Genomic DNA, 21,346 nt, shown 5'->3' on the forward strand with positions numbered 1-21,346 from the left:
TGTATTCCTCAGTCTTATGCACTTTCTATGGCATGATCCGTCTGTACTGCATGCAAAACAAAACTTTTCACTGTACCTAGGTACGCGCGACAATAATAAACCAAAATATCTACCTGAGAATTAAATTGATAATTCTTGCTGGAAGAGTGTGGAATATGGGAAGCCTTGCATTCAAATTGCGCTGATTGTAATGAGGTCATCCAGGTGGACTTCATAGAATATTAATTCTCTGATTGGGGCTGTTAACCTGGTCCAATCAGGGAGCACTGACCAACAGATTCAAACAGGAGTGACAGAGGCTCTGCTTAGCCTGAGGAAGTGGGATCAGTGAAGGACTTGCCATTTTGTGTTTGGAGGGGAAAGAAACACACAGTTAGTGTGTTAATGCTGCTGTTGGTTTTTCTATGAAGGAGTGTTTTTTTTTCTCTCTTTCACCTTGTTTCAGGTAGACATTTTTGATTTATGTTTGGTTTTCTTTATTGTTTGTGGGGGGAAAAAAAATCCAAGAGTGTCAGAGGCTCTGCTCACTCTTGAGAACTGGCTCTGAGGGAGCTGGATCAGGGTTAAAGACCCTCTATGTAATAAACAAAAGGTGATTCCATGATGGGATATTGGCCTCTGTGGAGTTATTTCAGGAAAAATCAAAACCTTGGGGTAACGGTGAGGACTATGGCAGCAGAAGAGCTGAGAATGAAGAAGATCATGGAGGTAGTAGTTGTGTGAATGTGGTCAGAAGCTAACTTTGGGGTCACCCAGAACACTGACACTGGGTTTAGTCTCTGTTGTTGGGGGAGGGGTGGAGCAGTTGGGTGAGTGGAATTTGGAAGCGAGCAGAAATGCTGATCTTGATCATCCTGATTTTTAACTGGAGGAACTCTTAGCTCATCCAGTCCTGAGTGTTGCATGAGCAATCTGATTTAATTTAGCATCTGTGTAGGAGTAGTTGCTGATGAGAGCTGGATGCTGTCAGCTTGTGCACTGCAAATGAATGCTCAATCAAACCTATTGTCAAACTTTCCTTCTCTGAAATTTCTTCCCTAATTTATCCACATAAACCAAAATTGTTCTGCTAAATCTTTTGGTAAAAGGCTGCATGTCTGGAGTGTAGCACCCAGATGAACTGGATCAATATGTTATCTGTAGACTATGTGGGAGGAGAAGCAGACCATTTAGCCCATCAAGCCATTCAATGGGATCAAATGGCTGAGTCAACTGGTTCCCTATCTTCCCCAGTAACTATTGATTCCCTTATTTAAAAAATTCTCACATGAATATGCCTAACTATTGAGTCTTAAGCCTTGTGCAGTAAAGAATTCTACTGATTTCTCACTTTTTTAAAAACAGATTTTTTAAAAAAAAGTGATAGACTAAGTGGTCATGAAGGTTAATGTGGGAAAATGTGAAGTTCCTTTTTGGAAGGGAAAATGAAAGGGGGTATTATTTAAATGGGGAAAAGCTGCTGAAAAGTGCAATGCAAAAGGTTTCAGGTAGCACTTGTGCATAGTTAGTACATAGATGTAGCAGGTAATTTAAAGGTGATTTGAGATTCTGAAGAAGGGACACTGGACATGAAACATTAACTTTACTTTCTCTCCACAGGAGCTACCAGACCTGCTGAGTTTCTCCAGCAAATTCTGGTTTTGTTTCAAATCTTCAGCATCTGCAGTTTGTTGTTTTATTTTAGGCTAATTGAATGTTGGCCCTAATTTCGAGGGGTTTGAAGTACAAGGAGGGAAGTTTTGCTGCAATTGTATAAATTATTTAGAAGATGATCTTAAGTACTGTGAGCAGTTTTGGTCCTCTTATTTAAGGAAAGATATTTTCATATAAGCTGTTCCGAAAAGGTTCACTAGGATGATCCCCAGTATGGATGGATTGTCTTTATGAGCAAAGGTTGAACATTTTGGGACTCTACTCAGTGGAATTTAGAAGAATGAGAGGTGACCTCATTAAAATTTGTAGGATTCTTAAGGGGCTTGACAGGATTAATATGGAGAGGCTGTTTTCCCCTTGTGGCAGAGCCTTGGTTCATAGGGCGTAATCTCAGGATAAAGGGGTGCCAATTTAAGACTGAGAAGAAATTCCTCATCTCTGGTTGTGTTTAGACTCCCTACAGTATGGAAACAGGCCCTTCGGCCCAAGAAGTCCTTGACACAGACCATATGTTTAAGGTTGAGGTAGTCACATTCTTGATCAAGAGGGGAACCAGGTTAAAATGACATGATGGATGTCATCAATATCAGCCATTACATGTTCATTGCCCTTCTCCAGTCATAGTCATAGATGTACAGCATGGAAACAGACCCTTCAGTCCAACCTGTCCATGCCAACCCAATCTAGTCCCACCTGCCAGCACCCAGCCTGCATCCCTCCCTATTCATATGCCCATCCAGATGCCTCTTAAATGTTGCAATTGTACCAGCCTCCATCACATCCTCTGGCAGCTCATTCCATACATGTACCATCCTGTGTGGAAAAAGTTGCCCCTTAGGTCTCTTTTATATCTTTTCCCCCCTCACCCTAAACCTATGCCCTCTAGTTCTGGACTCCCTGACCTCAGGGAAAAGACTTTACCTATTTACCCTATCCATGCCCCTCATAATTTTGTAGGCCTCCATAAGGTCAGCCTCCGACATTCCAGGGAAAACAGCCCCAGCCTGTTCAGCCTCTCCCTATAGCTCAAATCCACCAACCCTGGCAACATCCTTGAAAATCTTTTCTGATTCCTCAAGAAAATCCCCAAACGTCCCACTCGTGAGACTTTGCCCTCTGTTACTAGACTTCCCCACCAGGTGAAAACAACCCCTCCCTGTCAAGTTTCCCCCATTTTTAAAAAAATGTTATTGCCTCAGAAAGGGGCCAAAAATAAAACTGTCAACCTCTGATCTCCCAGATCAACAAGACAGTTTTTAAAAAACAGTTTAATTCCCAATTAATTATGGCATTGTGTTTTGATGTGGAAGTACCAGTGTTGGATGAGTAAATGTTTATTGAGGGAAAGGAAAAGAATAGACCATTTCGAATCCTCTTTACAATCTATTTGAAGGCGGGAATCAGAGTTGGCTTCATTGGGACAAAAAAGCGCGCCAAACCAAACACGTGCCCGGGACTACTTCCGCCCCCAGCCCGAAACCGCGTCGCTCATCGCCTCCCGCGGGGAAAAGAAATAGTGCGGATCCCTCAACGCGCCGGGCGACCAGAGAGAGAGAGAGAGAGAAAGAGACCCGAGAGAAGGGGAGGGGGTGAGAAACCGAGAGGTCATATCGTACCGGGGCCATCATCCCGTTTGAAGGAGCGAGGGGTGGGGGGGGGTGGGGAGGGGAAATAGTATCCTTCCGCCCGCGAGACCTTCCACTTCCGGAGAAGCGGCGGCCGCCATTTTGTTGGCCCACCTTTTTTTTTTAAAAAAAAATTGATCTTCAAAAAAAAACTCAAAAAATATTTTTTTTCCCACGACGCGATTTCCCCCCCCCCCCCCCGCCACTCCCTGACGGTAAAAGAGGGTCGATTCTCCTCAGGAAAACGACGGCTGGCGTTGGAGGGAGGAGGAGGAGGACGACGACGACGACGACCGCCGCCGGGTGCGGGGCGGGGGGGTTGTTTGTTGAGAGAAAAAGGTAAAAAAAAAAGACGGCGTCCGCTTTAAACCTAAAAACCCTCCCCCTTTCTCTTTTATAACCCAACCCCCCCCCCTCCTCCTCCTCCTCCACCTCTTTCCTCCTCCCCTCTCGGCCCGGGCCTTCATTCCCCCCCCCCCTCCCTCCCTCCTTCCCTCCTCCACCTTCTCTCTTTTCTATTTTCGCCAAAACAACAAAAGACCGAAGTTAAACCGTCCGCCTCGAGGTAAAAGATTGGGGAGCCGGAGAGGAAGGGAAGGAGAAAGGAGAGAGAGAGAGAGAGGAAGGAAGGAAGAAAGAAAGAGGGGAGGAAGAGGAGGGGGGAAGATATAAAAAAAAACGGATGAAGTTTTTAATTCCAGGTTTCTCCACCGGATGTGGAAGTCGACTTTAGAAGAAATTCATCGACTTCCCCCGGAAAAGGCGCCACTCTCTTTCTCGGGTTTCCTGTTGTCCCCCTCTTTTTATTCTGGTCCTTTTCCCCCCCTTTGTGTTATTTTTAAATGTCTCTCTCCCCCCTCCTCCCCATCTCTCCGTGTTCATGGTTATTCGCGCGCTTCTCTCTCTCTCTCTCACAATCTCCGCCATTGTCTGTCTCTCTCTCTCTCTCTGTGTGTGAGAGATGGAGGGGAGGGGGTTGTGTGTTTTTATTCATTTTACCTGTGTCCCCCCCCCCCCTCTCTCTGTCTCGGGGATTGATGGCGGCGGCGGCTCGATTCTCCTCCGGGACACGGAGCGGATCCAGGGGCTGCAGCTCGGCGGCTCTTCTCCCGATCACTCCCTGCAACCCCCTCCCCCCACATCCCTCACCCCCTCCCCCCGCATCCCTCACCCCCTCCCCCCGCATCCCTCACCCCCTCCCCCCGCATCCCTCACCCCCTCCCCCCGCATCCCTCACCCCCTCCCCCCGCATCCCTCACCCCCTCCCCCCGCATCCCTCACCCCCTCCCCCCGCATCCCTCACCCCCTCCCCCCGCATCCCTCACCCCCTCCCCCCGCATCCCTCACCCCCTCCCCCCGCATCCCTCACCCCCTCCCCCCGCATCCCTCACCCCCTCCCCCCGCATCCCTCACCCCCTCCCCCCGCATCCCTCACCCCCTCCCCCCGCATCCCTCACCCCCTCCCCCCGCATCCCTCACCCCCTCCCCCCGCATCCCTCACCCCCTCCCCCCGCATCCCTCACCGCATTCCTCACCCCCTCCCCCCGCATCCCTCACCCCCTCCCCCCGCATCCCTCACCCCCTCCCCCCGCCCCTCCCCCCGCATCCCTCACCCCCTCCCCCCGCATCCCTCACCCCCTCCCCCCGCATCCCTCACCCCCTCCCCCCGCATCCCTCACCCCCTCCCCCCGCATCCCTCACCCCCTCCCCCCGCATCCCTCACCCCCTCCCCCCGCATCCCTCACCCCCTCCCCCCGCATCCCTCACCCCCTCCCCCCGCATCCCTCACCCCCTCCCCCCGCATCCCTCACCCCCTCCCCCCGCATCCCTCACCCCCTCCCCCCGCATCCCCCACCCCCTCCCCCCGCATCCCCCACCCCCTCCCCCCGCATCCCCCACCCCCTCCCCCCGCATCCCCCACCCCCTCCCCCCGCATCCCCCACCCCCTCCCCCCGCATCCCCCACCCCCTCCCCCCGCATCCCCCACCCCCTCACCCCACATCCCTGACCCCACATCCCTCACCCCCCCCACACACATCCCTCATCCCGTCCCCACACACATCCCTCACCCCCTCCCCACATCCCTCACCCCCATCCCTGACCTCCACCCCACACACTCCCATCCCTGACACCTGCCATCACTGATCCTATTCTCGCCCCCCCCCCCATCGCTGACCCCACTCCCTCTTCCCCCCACCCACCCAATTGCTGGACCCACTCCCTTCTCTCTCTCCCTCCTCATTTCCCCCCCCCCCCCAAATCGCTGGCCCCACTCCCTCTTTCTCCCACCCTTATCGCTGGCCCCACTCCCCCCCCTGCCCTGTTTCGCTGGCCCCATTCTTCCCCCCCCCCAATCGCTGACCCCAATTCCCCCCCAATCGCTGACCCCACTCTCTTTTTCCCCCCCGTCGCTGACCCCACTCTCTTTTTCCCCCCGTCGCTGACCCCACTCTCTTTTCCCCCCCCGTCGCTGACCCCACTCTCTTTTCCCCCCCCGTCGCTGACCCCACTCTCTTTTCCCCCCCCCGTCGCTGACCCCACTCTCTTTTCACCCCCGTCGCTGACCCCACTCTCTTTTCCCCCCGTCGCTGACCCCACTCTCTTTTCCCCCCGTCGCTGACCCCACTCTCTTTTCCCCCCCGTCGCTGACCCCACTCTCTTTTCCCCCCCCCCGTCGCTGACCCCACTCTCTTTTCCCCCCCGTCGCTGACCCCACTCTCTTTTCCCCCCCCGTCGCTGACCCCACTCTCTTTTCCCCCCCCAGTCGCTGACCCCACTCCCTTCCCCCCCCAGTCGCTGACCCCACTCCCTCCTCCCCCCCCAGTCGCTGACCCCACTCCCTCCCCCCCCCCCAGTCGCTGACCCCACTCCTCCCCCCCCCCCCCAGTCGCTGACCCCACTCCCCCCCCCCCCGTCGCTGACCCCACTCCCTTCCCCCCCCCCCAGTCGCTGACCCCACTCCCCCCCCCCCCCCCCCCCCAGTCACTGACCCCACTCCCTCCTCCCCCCCCAGTCGCTGACCCCACTCCCTCCTCCCCCCCCAGTCGCTGACCCCACTCCCTCCTCCCCCCCCAGTCGCTGACCCCACTCCCTCCTCCCCCCCCAGTCGCTGACCCCACTCCCTCCCCTCTTCTCCCCCCCCCCCCGTCGCTGACCCCACTCCCTCCTCTTCCCCCCCCCCCCCAGTCGCTGACACACTCCCTCCCTCTTTCTCCCCCCCCCATCGCTGACCCCACACCCTCCCTCTTCCCCCCCCCACCCATCGCTGACCCCACACCCTCCCTCCCCCCCCCCCCCCAGTCGCTGACCCCACACCCCCCAGTCGCTGACCCCACTCCCTCCTTCCCCCCCCCCCAAGTCGCTGACCCCACTCCCTCCCTCCCCCCCCCCCCAGTCGCTGACCCCACTCCCCCCCCCCCCCCCCCCAGTCGCTGACCCCACTCCCCCCCCCCCCCCAGTCACTGACCCCACTCCCTCCTCCCCCCCCAGTCGCTGACCCCACTCCCTCCTCCCCCCCCAGTCGCTGACCCCACTCCCTCCTCCCCCCCCCAGTCGCTGACCCCACTCCCTCCCCTCTTCTCCCCCCCCCCCCCAGTCGCTGACCCCACTCCCTCCTCTCCCCCCCCCCCCCCCCCAGTCGCTGACACCACTCCCTCCCTCTTTCTCCCCCCCCCATCGCTGACCCCACACCCTCCCTCTTCCCCCCCCCACCCATCGCTGACCCCACACCCTCCCTCCCCCCCCCCCAGTCGCTGACCCCACACCCCCCCAGTCACTGACCCCACTCCCTCCTTCCCCCCCCCCCAAGTCGCTGACCCCACTCCCCCCCCCCCCCCAGTCGCTGACCCCACTTCCTCCCCACCCCCCCTCGCTGACCCCCCTGCCCCCCACCATCATCGCTGACCCCACTCCCCCCCCCCCCCCCAGTCGCTGACCCCACTCCCTCCCCACCCCCCCTCGCTGACCCCCCTGCCCCCCACCATCATCGCTGACCCCATTCCCTGCCCCCCACCATCATCGCTGACCCCATTCCCTGCCCCCACCATCATCGCTGACCCCACTCCCTGCACCCCACCATCACTGACCCCACTCCCCTCCTCTGCCCACCATCCCTGACTCTGCTACCTTCCCCAGTCTCCTCCCAACCCCTGCCTCTGCAATTACTGACCCCACCCACCTGGTTCCCCAACCACCCACACTCACTTATTCCCCTGCTTCTCAACCCCCTCCCCCAAAGCACCCATTCTCCTACTCTCTCCCCCCATCCATTTCCTCCCCTCCCCACCCATCCATTTCCTCCCCTCCCCACCCATCCATTTCCTTGCTCCCCCTCCCCATCCACTCATTTCCCTGCCCATTCCCCCCACACAGCCACCAGCTCCACACCACAGAGCCCACGCACCCTCATCCTGTCACCCCATCCCCCCATCCTGCACCTCAGATTCCAACACCCTTCAGCGCCTCACCTTAGATCTCAGCATTTTGGATCCTACCCCCCCCCCTCTCACTTTTATGTATCCTCTCAAACATTGTGCACGCACATCCCCCCAGCCCGAATTGCCCACCACTGTGTTCCCTGCTCGCCCTTCCCCTCAGCCCACCAATATTAACTGGTGGTGAATCCTTGAGTACGACTTTTATTTATCTGGTTGTGTTGCTGTTGGTATGATTGGATAGTGCTTGTATATGCTCTTATGTTTGTGAACTATTTACCTTTAACCTTACCAAAGAAGCTGCTCTTCAAAATGTATAAATCTAAACGTGAGCTTAAATTTTATTTGTGTGACGCTGTGCTGTCTTATTTGTTTGCATTGGTGTTGTCATAAGTTTATTCACTGAACACATCTTGTGCTGATTTCAGACTATCTGCACTATTGCAATTTTGAAAAAAATACCCAGCGGTGAATTTGTTCTGATGACTTAGGACTCTGAGTGTTTGTGTTTGAATCTTGAGGATTTTGCATTTTCATGTTGCAATACTAAAAGGCAACAGGTGCCTAGAAAATTGAGTTGGCCCTGCATTTTGGTACTGACCCTGTTGTCCTGTTTGTAATGTTACGTTAACTTGCTTGAATCATCAGCCATTTGGACAGAAGCCCTGTTCGTCATTAGTCAAATGTAAAGTATCCCCGGCCGCTAATGGAAGACGATAAAGGGTAGAGATCTCTTGGGTGTCCTGGGGCCAATATTTATCTCTTGACCAACATCACCATATTTAACAAAACTATCTAGGGATAGTTCATCACGTTTTTGGGAGTTTACTGTGTGCAAATTGACTGTGGTGTTTTCTGAAACCGTAACTGTCCGTCAAAAAGTATCGGCTATGGAAAGCTTTTAGAGACATGCCAATGGTGAAAAGTTAGTTGGACTTGGGAATCTGTCTTGTGATACACCAGTCAATCTGAAAAGTGTGACAAAGCTCAGATTGCAATTATTGGCCTTTGTTAGTTGATGATTTGCACTCAATTGACTGCTCTGTCTAAAGTCAAAAAGTGTGGCGCTGGAAAAGCACAGCAGGTCAGGCAGCATCTAAGGGGCGGGAGAGTCGACATTTCGGGCATAAGCCTGCTCCTCGGGTGCTTGCTGTGCTTTTCCAGCACCACACTTTTTGACTCTGATCTCCAGCATATGCAGTCCTCACTCTTCCAGCTCTGTTTACAGACCTGAAACAAAAGTTACAAAGTCTTTTGTGGATTGAAACCAAATTGAATTAGAATTGGATAACTACTTGCAGGGGAAGAGGCAGTGAGTGGGGACTAGACTAGTTCAATACTTTTTCAAAAATGAGCACAAGTGAAAAAGGTGAGTTGGTAAACTAGTAATGCCAAGCTGATGGATATAAACTCAATCATGACAAATTATATTTTATTCAAAATGATGTAGAATAACTCCACACAAACAGTCGCCCGAGGCTGGAATCGAACCTGGGAACCTAGTGCGAGGTTTGATTCCAGCCTCTGGCAACTGTGTGGAGTTTGCACATTCTCCATGTATCTACGTGGGTTTCCTCCGGGTGCTCCGATGTCCTCCCACAGTCCAAAGGTGTGCGGTTTAGGTGAATTGGCCATAATGTTAGGTGCGTTAGTCAGAGGGAAATGGGTCAGTGTGGACTGGTTGGGCCGAAAGGCCTGTTTCCACACTGTAGGGAATCTAATCTTTTTTTAAAAATCTAGCTTAATGGTAACCATTGTTGATGTTTGTAAAACCACATCTAGTTCACTGTCGTTTCGGGAAGGATACCTGCTATCCTTACCTGGTCTGGCCCAGTGGGACAACCCCACCACCCTGTGGCCAACCACTTTAACCTCCCCCTCCCACTCTGCCAAAGGAAATGCAAGTCCTGCGCCGCCTCCACTGCTGAATCCAAATTACCCGACACCTGCTCTTTGGGTGCTGCCTGACCTGCTGTGCTTTTCCAGCATGGATTGAACTCCATCATGACCAATGATATCCTATTCAAAATAATGTAAACAGCTAGCCTAATGGTAACCATACAACCATTGTTGATGTTTTGTAAAACCACATCTCCTTCAGTGTTGACTCTGATCTCCAGCATCTGCAGTTCTCACTTCCTCCCAATGTGACTGTAGTCAACTACATTTGTTGTGGATCTGAGCTGCTCTTGGGCAATGAAGGATGGACAATAAATGCTGACCTAGCCAGAACCTCCTATGTGCTGTGAATGAATAGTTTAAAATGGGCCAGATAGATTGCATGAGACAGAAAAGGCAGCAGCCAGCAAGCTTCCTTGTCTCCAGGTAACATCTGTAGTTATTTGAGAGTTGCTGAACAATGGTTTATGCGGTGATTTTAACTGCCGTGTAGGGGATGGAGGACAGGCTCCAGGTTTACCTCAACCAGAGTGGTTGAATCCTGCTTTGTTACCGTCATTCTTGACCACACACTAGCTAACGGACCTCTTCATTTGATTCTGTTGAAAGATTACAACTCTACAATAGAGAAATAATTGAATTGACTAGTATTTGAGCTCTTGCTGATGATCTCTGTATTGCTGAGAAAGTATAAGGGTCAATTGTCTCGGACTGGTCTGTTGGAGGAAAGCAGATTTCTTTGTAACTTTCTTCCAAGAATGGCGGGGGGTGGGGGGGAGTAGAGGGAGAAGGAGGGTGGAGGTGGTGGACACTGTTCTTAATATGTGAGCCAATGGGTTTGCGGATTCTGCCTTTGAAAAAAAATCTTGTCCTTGTTTATCTTAATTTCTACCTTTTCCATTTTGTTAAAGGTAAAAGATAGGATATCAATATAGCTCACTGTCCTACACTGTCTCCTGGTCAAGTAACTCTGAATTTAGGATTCTTGTCCTTCTACAGCTTCACCCTTCCGTCTTTCAGCCCACAACCCTCTTGTTCAATTCCAGCCTCTTCTAAGTCCCTCCTAGATTCCATTCCTTCATGATTGGTGGCCATGCCTTCAGGAACTGGGAGGTTTTGTGATGTAGGAGGCACTAAAGAAATATTGGTTGTTGGCCGGGTGAAAATGAGAGACATGAGGTGTGATAAAAATCAGACACTTGATATAGAGCTACTTAAATTTTTAAATCTGAAAGAAGCAAGTGGGGAAAATTATGTGGGAGGCTGGTAGAAGGAGAGAAATGGGGTTATGGAAATAATTATGAGCATGAAAGTACTTATTTCCACTGTAATCAGGAAATGAACTCGTGCTAGATATCCAAAACCCTAACTACACAAGTCGAGGACGTGAAGGCAGAATTAGAAAGGCTCAATCAAGGTAGACATGAATGGAATTCGGAATTTTGTCTTTTCCTTCCCCTAGCTTGATCAGCTCCTGTAATCAGTGTCAGCATTTTTTGTAGTTTTTATTAAATTTTCAGGTTTGATGCAGTGATGTTGGGGGAAGTCCATTTTAACTTTGGCTTTGCAGCCTTGGAGAGCAAGGACAGTAAGGGGAATTTATATATAATGTAAAGATTACATTGATTACAGAAATAACAAGTTTAAAACACAGTTGAAACTGAACTGTGGGGTGTAGGTTCAACTGGGAGTGTACTGCTGAGCTATGGATCTTAAAGCCATAGGTTAGTTCAGCAAGCAGACTGAGGCTGTATACGACTCTGGTCAGACCACATTTGGAGTATAGTGCATAGTTTTGGGCCCCATATCTGAATCAAGAGTGTAGTGCTGGAAAAGCACAGCTGGTCAGGCAGCATCCAAGGAGCAGGTGAATTGGTATTTGGTATTTCGGGCATAAACCCTTCATCAGGAATGAGGCTTGTGGGTCAAGGAGACTGAGAGATAAATGGGAGGTGGGGGGGTACTAGGAATGAGATAGATGAAGGTCAGGTGGAAGTGATAGGTCAGAGGGGACGGTTGAGTTGTTGGGTGGGAAGAAAGGAAAATGGTTAGGTCGGACCAGTCAAGGGGGTGGTATTGAGTTGGAGGCTTGGAACTGGGATAGTCCAGGTGTAGTCTGACTCCCACAGCTACCTGGACTGCACCTCCTCCTGCCAAAATGTCATGTTTTATTCCCAATTTCTCCATAGAACATCCCACTTCCCACTCCTCTGAACTTGAACCTCACCCTTCCAATTGCAACAGGGGCAGAACCTCTCTGGTCCTCACATTCCAACTCACCAACCTCCAAATACATTGCATCATCTTCTGCCACTTGCAAACAGAGCCCATCACTAGGGATGTATTTACCCCCTCACCTCTTTGGCATATCGCAGAGACCATTCTCTCTGCAACTACCTGGTCAGATCCTCCACACCCCCCACCCACCGCAGGAAGTGCAAAACCTGTGCCCTCACCTCTGTCCAATGCCCCAAAGGATCTTTGCACGTCTGACAGAAATTTAGCTGTACTTACACCCACATTATCTATCGTATCCATTGCACCCAATGTGGTCTCCTCTACATCAGGGAGACAGGATGCCAACTTGCAGATCATTTCAGAGAACATCTCCGAGACAATCCCACCAACCAATCCTACTGCCCTGAACATTTTAACTCCACCAAGGACATGCAGGTTATGGGCCTCCTCCATCACCAAACCCTTACCACTTGATGCCTGGAGGAAGAATGCCTCTGCCTTGGGACCCTGCAACCATATGGGATCAATGTGGATTTCACCAGTTTCCTTATTTCCCCTCCCCCAATGTTATCCCAGTCCCAAGCCTCCAACTTGGCACCAGCCCCTTGACTGGTCCTACCTGTCCATCTTCCTTCCTTCCTTCCCACCCACTGGCTCTGACCTATCACTTCCACCTGCACCTTCATCTACCTATCACATTCCCAGCTACCCCCTCCAGCTCTATCCCCACCCCAACTGCCATTTATCTCTCAGCCCCCTTGGCCCACTATCCTCGTTCCTGATGAAGGGCTTATGCCTGGAACGTTGATTTTCCAGCTCCTCAGATGCTGCCTGAACTGCTGTGCTTTTCTCGCACCACACTCTCACCCCTGATCTCCAGCATCTGCAGATCTGCAGTCCTTGCTTTCTCCCATATCTCAGGAAGGATGTACTGGCTCTGGAGTGTGTTCAGAGGAGTTTGATGAGAAGGGCCCCAGAAATGAAAGCTTAATCTGTGAGGGACATTTGAGGACTCAGGATTTATACTCAGTGGAGTTTAGAAGGGTGAGGGGGTATCTAATTGAAACATACAGAATGCTGAATGGCCTGGGCAGAGTAGATATTGAGAAGATGTTTCTAGTGGTAGGAGAGACGAGGACCCAAGGCCACAGCCTCAGTGTAAAGGGAAGACGTTTTAGAATAAAGAGAAACTTCTTCAGCTAGAGAGTTGTGAATCTATGGGATTCATTGCCACGGAAGGCTATGGAGGCCAGATCATTGAATGTTTTTTAAGACTGAGATAGATAGGTTCTTGAGTATCAAAGAGACCAAGGGTTACAGGGAGAAAGGGGTTGAGAAACTTATTAGCCATGATTGAATGGCAGAGCAGACTTGATGGACTGAATGGCCTAATCTCTGCTCGTATGTCATAGTCATAGAGATGTACAGCATGGAAACAGACCCTTCGGTCCAACCTGTCCATGCCAACCAGATATCCCAACCCAATCTAGTCCCACCTGCCATCAGCCCATATCCCTCCAAACCCTTCCTATTCATTTACCCATCCAAATGCCTCTTAAATGTTGCCATTGTACCAGCCTCCACCACTTCCTCTGGCAGCTCATTCCATACACGTACCACCCTCTGTGTGAAAATGTTGCCCTTTAGGCCTCTTATATATCTTTCCCCTCTCACCCTAAACCTATGCCCTCTAGTTCTGAACTCCCCGACCCCAGGGAAACGACTTTGTCTATTTATCCTATCTATGCCCCTCATAATTTTATAAACCTCTATAAGGTCACCCCTCAGCCTCCAACGCTCCAGGGAAAACAGCCCCAGCCTGTTCAGCCCCTCCCTGTAGCTCAGATCCTCCAACCCTGGCAACATCCTTGTAAATCTTTTCTGAACCCTTTCAAGTTTCACAACATCTTTCTGATAGGAAGGAGACCAGAATTATGTCTTATGGAATAATCATTTTGATTACTAGTTGTGCAAATTCCAAAATACATTAACAGCTAAATCTGATTTTTCTTGCTGTGAGCAGGTATTTGTGGATTAGGGATCTAAGGTGGACTGGAAAACTTTGCTGATTATATACAGGCCTGTCATTTATTGAATCATACAGTACAATACAGACCCTTCAGTCCAACGACTGCATGGCGACCATAATCCCAAACTAAACTAGTCACACGTGTCTGTGCTTGGCCCATATGAGATTAGACTAGATTCCCTACAGTGTGGAAATAGGCCCTTTGGCCCAACAAGTCCACACTGACCCTCCGAAGAGTAACCCACCCAGACCTACTTCCCTCTTGAATAATGCATCTAACACTATGGGCAATTCACCTGACCTGCACATCTTTGGATAGTGGGAGGAAACTGGAGGAAACCCATGCAGACGGGAGAATGTGCAATCTCCATGCAGACTGTCGCCAGAGGCTGGAATGGAAGCTGGGTCCCTGGTCCTGTGAGGCTGTAATGCTAACCACTGTGCTGCGTAGGATATGTCAGTTGCAACAAAAATGTGAGGAGTACCTGTCACTAAGATTTGAGTCAATTTGATCAGGTGCTGGTGTGACCACACCTGGAGCATGGAGAGCAGTTTTGGTCCTCTTATTTAAGGAAGGCTATCATTTGATTGGAGACTGTTCAGAGAAAGTTCACTCGAATGATCCCTGGTATGGAGCGACTGCTTTATGAGCAAAGGTGAAACAAGTTGGGACTCCTTATTGGATTTGAGAACAGAGTGACATGATCTCACTGACAAATGTATGATTTTTAAGAAGTTTGACAGGCTAAATGCTGAGAGAATGTTTCCCTCTTAGGAAACCCAAGGACCCAAGGGCATTGTCTCAGGATTAAGGGTGTTAATTTAAGACTGAGATGTGTCTTTGAGTCCATCTGAGCATCGAGTCTTTGGAACTCTGGGCAGAGTTCATATGTTTAATCTGAGGTAGACAAATTCTTGATTAATAGGGGGATCAACGGTTATGGGCAAAGAGGAGAAAATGGATGTGAAGAGGATTGGCTCAGCCATAATTCTGAATGGCAGAGCAGGTCTGAGGTGCTGAACAGTCCACTCCTGTTCTATTTCTTGTGTTTGAATACTTGTTATGGTTTCTCCTCCTTTTAAGACCATTCTTAAAATCTCTCTCTTTAACCAAGCGTTTGGTCACTTGCTAATTTCTCCTGTTTGGTGTAAAGTTTTGATTTGTGATACATCAGCTTTCAGATATTTTGAGAAATACAAGTATTGTTAATTCGTTGTTGAGTGGCTTTATCGATTAATGAGACACTTAAAAGATCTGGGGAGATTTTAATTAGAAAAAGCAAATTTGATTATTTCCCTCAACTTTCCTCAGATTTACAGCTATTGCTTTTACTTTGCCTATCACTGAAGGAAAAGGCTGAATAACTCCACTCAGTTGACTGATTTGCTGAGGCCCTGCATTAATTTTAATGTTTGGCCCTTGGAGTTACAGATTTAACATCTGATTGGCTGAAAGTCAACCCTGAAAACTGAATTTTCCAGAGCCAAAAATGTGAGCTTTGTGGTGAAATGTTCAGGGAACATTGCTGATTGAGTCATTCTGGCACTGACCCAGGAGCCTGCTCATGTCCCTTCTGACAAGAACCTGGTGCACACTCTTGTTTCTAATGGGCCAGATGTGCTAAGTGGAGATGTGGGAACCTAAGTGTTTGATGAAACACTTCTTAAGATTCCATGAAAATTGGAAGAATTACATGGAATCAGGCCATGTTGGATGACGCAAATTATAAACCTTTGACTTGCTCATTGTATTTACCCAAAAGAAAAAGTTTACTAACTTAATGATGCTCCAGATTGCATGGCCAACACCTCTGTCTCAGGCCTACAGCAATGCTCCAGCAAAGCTCAGCGCAAGGTGGAAGAACAACACCTGGGAACCCAGCAGTCCTCTGGACTCAGTATCCAATTCAATAATTTTAGGCCTGAACTCTTCCCATGTCCTAAACTCCCTACCCCACACACCAGGCCTTTTATGACATAGTCTGTCATTTTGCACTACCTATTGTTAGCTTCTAACAGTCTCCATTAACAGCTATTTACCCTCCCAGTGGATTGTTATCAAGTCGTTTGTCTGTCCAACTGTTCTATCTCTTTGGGCTCTATCCCTCTCTATCGTTTACTCCTTACATGCCCTCCCAAAAACAAACTTCTGCATATAAACTGACATTTTCCAAGCTACCATCAGTTCCGAGGCAGGGTCACTGGACCCGACATGTTAACTTTGATTTCTCTTCACAGATGCTGCCAGACCTGATGAGCTTTTCCAGCAATTTCTGTTTCTGATTTACAGCATCTGCAGTTCTTAGTTTTTACTTGCATGTATGTTGTTTTGGGAGGAATTTGCTGAATGGGGCATATCCTTGTGTTCCCACTCATGTTGCACAGGAAATTAATTGACATACATGGAGAGCAAATGAAAGTAAAGTACTACAGAGGGTGGGGAGATATGAATCAGCAGCAAAGTGCTGGAGAAACTCAGCAGGTCTGGAAGTACCTTAAATATTGCTAAAAGCAGACCAGAAGTTGAAAGCTTTTCATTTTGCACTCATTAGAACTGGACACATGAAACTGAGTTAAGAAAGAGACACCATATACATAATGTGAAGAGGGTGCTGATTGAACTGTAATTGTAAGAGGTACAGCAAGAACAGCTAACTGTCAATCTTTACTATAAGACCAGGCAAACGCATTCTAATTGGTCAGGGCATTGCCATGGGGATGCAACAGAGTCTGACTGTCCCTCTCTCACCCCTTTTTTTTGGAAAAGGTGCAACGTATGTACAAATTCTTTTTGCCTACATAGGGTCTTGAATATTTACATATGTAGCTTCTAGCATGCTCAAATCCTGTGGTTTAGCTGATTTCCTTGGCATAGCCCATGTTATTTAGTGAATGATTTCCAATAGTAGAATCACATCTAATGGTGAATGTACTTCCCTGAGACTTGCAAGCATGAGCTGATTGAGCACGAGTGGCCTGCTGCCAGCTGCAAATATTTGACAGGGCACCTTTTTTATTCCAGCCACCAGTTGTGGGAGGGAGGTGGAACTACAGCACAGCTACACGCACACAAGCTGCATTAGTCAAGTCAACAAAGACACTTGCTTGAGCATACTAATCTGAAAGCAGCAGACCTCAGAAGCTAAGTAGACTCACTTAGTACTTGTATTCCCAGACAGATTTATCTTAGGTGCAGAAGGAAGGATCTTGTGGCTCGATGGTAGCATTGCAATATCTGCCCTAGAAAGTCTGGTTTCAAGTTCCAGTTCAGCATGTGGTGTCCACTGAGATGCGCCATGGCATGTCTGTCCATGTTGATTGATTTTCCTTTTTTCGAAAGAAAGGGTCCTCGCTGTAACCTTTTTAAGATGGAAGATTGAAAACATAGATGTTATTTGCTTTTTGGCTTATCAAACATATTTGTAACCAATCTGAGGTGTGCACAAATCCAAAAATTGTTAATAAGCGGCCTTGGTGGATATCAATCACTCCATGCGTTCAATTGCTTTGTCCCTAAGCTCTTGACAGTCACTTCCTTGACATCACCACCCCTCACTCCTCCTTTTAAGGTGCCTCTCAAAGTCTACTTTATTTCCACAAATATCTCGTTATGCAGCTACGTTACAATTTGTTAACACATCTGTGAAATGCATTAATGCATAAATTTAGGGTGTAGATTTGCTCGCTGAGCTGTAGGTTTGATATCCAGACGTTTCATTACCTGACTAGGTAACATCATCAGTGAAGCAAAGCTGTTGTCTCCTGCCTTCTATTTATATGTTTGTCCTGGATGGGGTTCCAGGGGTTTGTGGTGATGTCATTTCCTGTTCGTTTTCTGAGGGGTTGATAGGTGGTATCTAGATCTATGTGTTTGTTTATGGCGTTGTGGTTGGAGTGCCAGGCCTCTAGGAATTCTCTGGCATGTCTTTGCTTAGCCTGTCCCAGGATCGATGTTGTTGTCCCAGTCGAAATGGTGGGTTTTTTCCTCCATGTGTAGGGCTATGAGGGAGAGAGGGTCGTGTCTTTTTGTGGCTAGCAGGTGTTCGTGTATCCTGGTAGCTAATTTTCTTCCTGTTTGTCCTACGTAGTGTTTCTGGCAGTCCTTGCATGGAATTTTGTAGACGATGTTGGTTTTGTCCATGGGATGTACTGGGTCTTTTTAAGTTTGTTAGTTTTTGTTTGAGAGTGTTGGTGGGTGTGTGCTACTACGATTCTGAGGGGTCTTAGTAGTCTGGCTGTCATTTCTGAAACTTTTTTTTTGTTTTTGAGAGTTAAGTGTTACAGGAATTCAAGTTTTCAGTAACTGGATGGATGTAGTATGTTTTGTGAGGAAAGTGTGGTTCCTCGTCTTCAGAGCCCTGGTACAGGTCAGTTTCATTTTGAAATATTTCTCTTCTCTCTCTCAAATTTTTGACCTTGCTTTCCTGTATTTTTGATTTGTTATTTCTGGTTCTGCCCTTTTGCATAGAAGTCATGCTGCAATATGTTTGCATTGGAAATGGTGCCTTAACCAGATGCCAAACGTGTTGCTGCAAGGCTGAAAAATGGTAACACTTCTCCCTTGTGAAGAAGCACTTTCTCTAGGATTTCAGTAAAGAGTAAAATTAGCACTCTTATAACTGCCCTATTGGTTATTTCTGTACCTGGAAATATGGGTGGTTTTACAGGCCTATGTTATGATGATGAAACGAGAGTACTATGTCTCACAAGAATGGAAAAGTATTGTTTTTTTTTCCCCCTTCAGTCTACGATAAATTTGTTTCATGATATTATTGACCAATGTTCATAACTCAATCGGACTATAAAAATGCATCTCACTGTTGAAATGGTTGGGGATATTCAGGGCTGTGGAGGTGGGTACCATATCAGCCAGCATCACCTGAATAATGGAATAGTCTTGAGGGGCTGAATGGCCTAATTTTTGATAGTCCCTCATTAGCCAGCAGATCCAGAAACACATGACTGGTCTGCGAGTTTGGGAGAAAATGACTGCAGATGGGCATGAAACATCAACTCCCCTGCACCTCGGATGCTACCTGACCTGCTGTTCTTTTTCGGTGCCACACTGGTCTGCTAGTTTGAGGCACCCTATAGCAGGTTCTAAATGACTCAAGATTAGATCGGTGCTGAAAAAGCACAGCAGGTCAGGCAGCATCCGAGGAGCAGGAAAAGAAATCGATATTTCGGGCAAAAGCCCTTCTATCAGGAATGAGGCTGGGAACCTTGGGGTGGAGGGGGATGGTGGAGAGATTTTATCTCTGCACCCCTGAGGCTTCCAACTTCATTTGTGATGAAGTGCTTTTGCCTGAAGTGTCAATTTTTCCTGCTCCTTGGACGCTGCCTGACCTGCTAGCACTACTCTAATCTTGACTCTAGTCTCCAGCATCTGCAGTACCTACTTCTGCCGACTAAACGTAATGACCCATGTGAGATTGGAAAATTCTGTGTTTGGTACAGATGAGCTTTTCTTTCTCATGTCTAATTTGAAATGCAGCCCTTGACTCGTGGTTGCCAAATACCTGAATCTTTTCTTTGCTCTGTGAAAGGCTGAGCACAATGTGGATTTGCTGACAGTAGTCCCTGTGTATTACCTCTGATCCCAAATGATGATGCATCGTTACATACTCAATCCACATGTGCCTCTTGGTTAGCACTGCTGCCTCTCAGCGCCAGAGACCCGGGTTCAATTCCCGCCTCAGGCGACTAACTGTGTGGAGTTTGCACGTCCTCCCCGTGTCTGTGTGGGTTTCCTCCGGGTGCTCCGGTTTCCTCCCACAGTCCAAAGATGTGCAGGTCAGGTGAATTGGCCATGCTAAATTGCCCATTGTATTAGGTAAGGGGTAAATGTAGGGGTATGGGTGGGTTGCGCTTCGGCGGGGCGGTGTGGACTTGTTGGGCCGAAGGGCCTGTTTTTCACACTAAGTAATCTAATCTAATCTAATATCATCTGAAGCTTCCACATGTATGCTGATTTACACCCAACCTCCATTTCACCACAAAGTTTCTCAACTTCTTTACTGCTTGTGTTAGCAGATCACTTGTTTTAACATTTGGTTTTGGAGATTTCTCTGGTTAAACAATGGAAGAACAGAAAATCTGGATTATTGAATATATTTGAAGTTATTTGTCAGAAGCCAACTTCATGATGGCCTTTGCATAGCACACTAAATTAATCCCAATCTATTGTAATCTGATTAAAAAACATAGGAACAGAAGCAGACTATTCAGCCCCACGAGTCTATTGTGCCACTCCAATGAGATCATGGCTAATCTGATAATCCTCACTCCACTCTCCTGCCCTCTCCCCATAACCCTTAATTTCTTCACTGTTTAAATACTTGTCAACCTCAGCCTTGAATATACTGTGACCTATTCTCAACAGCCTTCTGGTAAAGAGTTCCACAGGTTTCAATCCTCTGAGAAAAGAAATTCCTCCTTATCTGTATGAAATAGGTGTATTGAAAATTGAGATTGTGCCTGCGATCTCCCACAAAGGAAAATAAACTTTCCACATTCACCTTGTCAACTCCTTTTAAGAGTCTTGTATGTTTCAATAAGGTCACCTCTTATACTTCTATTTTCCAACAAGCACTTGACCAACCTGTTGAAATTCTCCTCATAAGGCAGTCCTCAGGACCTGGTCTCAATCCAATGAACCTTCTATGGGCGGTTTGTCTATTTAGATAAGAGGCCTGTTTTATATTCCATTGTGTTTACATTTGCTATTATCCACTGAACGTGGTTGCTAGGTTTTTGTGATTGGTGGGGCTAGTTACTACTACCACACACACACACACACACACACACGCACACAGTGTATGGTACCTTAAATGCTATCTGATAATCCAAATATATTACAGTTGCTGCCTTTCCCCTTCATGAAGCCATTCTGACTCTGCTTCATTTATGTTATGCACTTTTCTTTTGTCTCCTTCCCTCCTTAAATCCTCTGGGACTTCTTCAGAACCTTAAGTATTCTAAAAAGATTTTGATTCAAAATGTTGACTTCTCTAGAGTGTTCTAGTGATCTTCATGAACCACTACTGTCATGGTATATTTTAAAAATTTATTTAATGAAAGAAATCATGCTCTTTGAAAAATACAGTGGTTTATACTTTGATATTACGTAGAATAGTGGTTCATATCTGAGCCCTTTTACAATTGGCTGTCTGTTTTCTTTCTGTGAAGGGCCACCTGAAGTTTTAAGCCTTAAAGATGCTGTAGTTTGATATTGAATGTCCAGCTTGCACGTTATGGTGCAGCAAACACACAGTTGCACTTTTCTTTTTCAAATTTCCCCAGGAATGGTGATTCAGTTTCATGTTGGCTCCTTTCCATGTCACTCCTATTTGGTTGAAAAGAAAAGGAAGTCCCTGTACTGAAAGGCTCCTATGTGCAATTGCTGAAGATTATGATTTTTGTCATATTGCCCAACTGCATTCGGAATATCTGAAAAACAGGCCATAGGA

At 48.3% G+C, this 21,346-nt stretch overlaps 1 protein-coding gene across 5 annotated transcripts in view; it reads left to right on the forward strand.

The window, feature by feature from the left end:
• Positions 1-3,220: 3,220 nt before the first annotated feature.
• gabpb2b (GA binding protein transcription factor subunit beta 2b) overlaps positions 3,221-21,346 on the forward strand; it is a 57,534-nt gene continuing 39,408 nt past the window's right edge. Inside the window, exon 1 of one of the 5 annotated variants that reach the window (XM_072548960.1) lies at positions 3,221-3,242. The gene's annotated coding sequence lies outside the window, so the exon portion shown is untranslated. The other 4 variants (XM_072548957.1, XM_072548956.1, XM_072548959.1 and 1 more) reach the window with 4 other exon arrangements.

Source organism: Chiloscyllium punctatum, chromosome 28 (genome assembly GCF_047496795.1).
Source record: "Chiloscyllium punctatum isolate Juve2018m chromosome 28, sChiPun1.3, whole genome shotgun sequence".
Taxonomy (NCBI): Eukaryota; Metazoa; Chordata; class Chondrichthyes; order Orectolobiformes; family Hemiscylliidae; genus Chiloscyllium; species Chiloscyllium punctatum.